Source organism: Gavialis gangeticus, unplaced genomic scaffold (genome assembly GCF_001723915.1).
Source record: "Gavialis gangeticus isolate Ggan-Ray unplaced genomic scaffold, GavGan_comp1, whole genome shotgun sequence".
Classification (NCBI taxonomy): Eukaryota; Metazoa; Chordata; order Crocodylia; family Gavialidae; genus Gavialis; species Gavialis gangeticus.
The window spans coordinates 180,842,359-180,846,273 of NW_017729022.1; positions in this window are offsets into that span (position 1 = coordinate 180,842,359).

The following is a 3,915-nucleotide window of genomic DNA, read 5'->3' on the forward strand; positions in this document are numbered from 1 at the left end:
TGTGTTAGGGCCAGAACCCAAGATCTCCTAATTTCTAGCTAAGGTTCTGCCTTGCTCTGCGCACCTTTTTCACACTGCTGTATCTGAGTTTCTTTACATAAATTGGATTATAATACTATCTATTAACACCATCTACCTGCTTCAAAGGTACGTTGAGCAATTAATTTGTTATGTGAAAGGTATGTGAAAAGTGTTGAACATGTTAAGCATTATGTAAGTGCTAAGTATTAGTAATGGCTATTATAATAGCACTAGTAGTAGTATTATTTTCCCATGGTGCACACTTACTTACTCAGCAATTTTTTTTGCCTCTTCTAGCCCCTTTTACCACACAGAAGCAAGCAGATAGCCCAATGTAAAGTAAAGGGGAAACTGTGAATTTGAAATGTTATCGCTAATCATTTTCTCCTGCTTTGGTAGTAGCCCTTAATGCAACACAACCTCACTGAACTCATCAGCTCTACTATGTCTCACATCCACAAGCTCATTCAATTACTCATACACATCTGTTCCCTAGAGAGGCACATGTGCCTCTTCCTGATAAGAAGCAGAGACACTGGAAAATAATGGGAGCTTTGTCATTGATTTCAGTGAAAACAAGATCAAGTCCTGAAAGAACAGGAAGTGAACCTACAGAAGGGTATGGAAATTATACTCTTAAGATGAGCATGAGTTCCCAGCACAACTCTGTGATTAACAGAGCTCATGTGATCCTATATACGAGAGAATCTTGGGAGGTTATACCTGTGTATTTGACGCTGGTGCAGTAACTATGCTTTGAATACTACACCCATTTCTGTAGTTCACCATTCAAGAGGAATGTTGATAAATTGGAGACAATTCCAAGATGAACAAAATGTTTACTATTATTGGAAAGCAGGCTTCGTGATGAGAGAGTCCAGAGCACAATCTATTTTGCTTCAAGAAAAATGTAAGGCATGACTTGGTTACAGCCTATAAATCCTGACATGGGAACAGAACGTTGATCATTGACTCTTCAGGTACAAGGTACAAATGGCTAGAATATGAAACTAGGCAAATTCAGACTCAATGTAAGATGCATATTTTTTAACTATGAAAGTAATCAACCACTGGAATAACTATCAAGGGTTGTGGTATATTCTCCATCACAGACATTTTTTTTAAATCAAGGTTGGATGCTTTTCTGAAGCATATATTCTAGTTCAAACAAGAACTAATTCAGGGAAGCCTTAGGCCTGTGTTATATGGGAGGTCAGACTGGGGCTTGTCTGGATAATAGAGTCTCTGCTGCTGTAGCTGTGCTGGCATACCTATGTTGGCACAGTCTCCTACTGAAGATGTAGTGTGTGCTGACAGAAAGGGTTTTTCTGCCAGCATATTTACAGCATCTCCTTGAACCACATTAACTAAGCTGGCAGAAGCCCCCTTCTGTCAGCATAGTTAACTCCACGTTAGAAATTTCACTGGCGCAGCTACATTGACTGGGGGGGGGAGGGATTTTTTTCACTCCCTCAAGTACCTCAGCAAAACTCTATAATGTAGATCAGGCCTGAATGATTTGAATGGTCTCTTCTATATGTTATAATGAAGGTAATTAACATGAAGGTGGGAGATAAATAGGTACTGTATGCTATTTAGTTTCCCTCCTTCAATAATTCTAGGAGGAGTTTTCTTTCAACAAAACTAAAACAAGTTATTCAAAATGACCTTTAAAACAATTTTTCAATATCATTCTAATTTTGGTAGCCATTTTCTACATATATTAGTATTTTCCCTTGTTAATATAGTTATTTATTATTTTTAATGATATATAAGAAAGAAAATAAAATCAGAGGCCACATTCAGGCTTCAAACTGTGGGGGAAAATAGCATAAAGCTAACTAATACCTTATATCTTCCTATTGCCATAAGGAGGGTTCATCAGCTGAAATATTATTTCTAGTAATTTAATTCAAATATGTATTTTATTTGAACAAAAGATCTAGGAAAATTGATAAAACAAACATCAGCCATAATGCCAAAGCAGTGCGCCATACTTATTTTTAATTGTATAGTTATAAAGGTTTGTGATATACAAACATCTGTCTCTCTGTATACACACATACAAGCACACACTTATATAGTTGGCTAGGATCTTGGCAGCTTGCCATAGCTGTGATATGCAGAATTTTTCATGCATGAGAAGCAGTCAGGTTAGAAAAATATAAAACTGCAAGTGCCGATTCATTATGTATTAACATGACCTGAGTTAGGCTTTCATTTCTTATGATTGTTGCTTTGTTCAGCATGTGGATTTTATTCACAAGAAAGTCTCCCAGCTCAACTACATAATGCTAGTTAGGTAGAGTTGTGAGAGGCACATGTGCCATATTCATGCAGTCATAAGGAAAAATTCCTGAGTTCTGTACAATGCACAGAAGCTAGTGTTGTTGTGGTTCTGTACAGTAACCTCAGAGAAAGAGGAGAAAAGGAAGTTTGCCCAAGGAAGTAGCACATAGGTATCAGGATCTCCCCCACTGTAAGGCCAGATTAACCCTTTAGTGGGCCCTAGGCAAACAAAGTCATGGGCCCTGGGCCAGTCGAAACCGTCCCTCCCCACCTGGATGCTGCCGCCCGTGGGGAGCGGGGCTTGGAGCCATCACTAGAAAGCTGCCACAGCAGCACTGAGTCCAGCAGACGGGCGGATTAAGGAGTTTTGGGGCCCGAGGCAAGGAGAAAATTGAAGGCCTCCTCCCCGCATGGGAGCTCTTGAGGCTGGCCTGGCCCCTCCCTGCAGTGCCGGACACACAGACAGACACGGATACACACACGCACACACTTTCACCTCTCTCTCTCTACACACACACACACACACACCCCCCTTCTCTACCATGTATAATCCAAGCAACCGCTTTGTACATATTGCAGCTCCTGAAGAGACTTCTTCTTCTTCTTATCATCAAAATGTGAAATACACAAGATGTCTTAAACGTTTATGGTTGTCAAAGATCCCAAGGCACTGGTTACCCTAACAGAGGTGTTAATCCCAGCCAAACTATGGTTTGCATTTAGATAGGCTGCCACTAACTGGCTACTCTGCACTAATCTATATGCATGCTCAAAGCCCCTTTGTGGCAACAGACTCCTGTGTTATGCAAGGTAGAGTGGCTCTACCTCTGCCTGCTGCAGTAAACCTTCTCCGACTTTCTGAAGGCAAAGGCAGACACTTCTGTTCCTGCTGTCCATTCAGCAGTGGGTACTTTTCTAGGGTGTGCCTTGGTAGGTGTGCCATGTACTCTGGCAGTTTGGCAGTGTTGGCTGTTGTCTTTGCTACTGGAACTACTTAGGACAATAGCAACTTAGCACAGATAGACTTCATGGCTAAGGACAGACATTCGGGGGAATTGGGGCAAGGTGAAATCAATTCAAAATGGCTGCCCCATAGCACGTAAGTCAAGATGAGGGAGCTAGAAAGCGGGGTGGGGATCTGCCTGGGGATGGGGGGCAGGGGGTATATGGGGCGTCCCTCCTGCCCCTCCCCCCCACTGGGACTTACTTGCTTAGGTCCAGCAGCAGCAAACACTGATAAAAGTGGCTGCATCCGGAGTGGCTTGTAGGATGGGGGGTGAGAGGGAAGGCTGGTTGGGGGCAAAAGCTAGCCCAGTGCGGGGGTGGGGGGAAGAGCAGCCCCAGGGCTGTGGCCAGTGGCTGGGTTTTCCCAGCCCTGGGGCTGCGCAGAGGAAGTGGACAGAAGTTCCATGGGCTGGTTTGACCTAAATCGAACAAGTCTGATACTACATAGATCCAGGTTTATGGTAAATCAGGTTCTGCAGTTTTTATACCAGTTTGTGTGCATGAAACTTCTGTAAAGTTACAGGTTTAGACTGATTGCCAGTCACTGAGACCAGGTCTGTAAGTGTAAGGTCAGCACCGAGACAAGCTAAGTTTAAATTG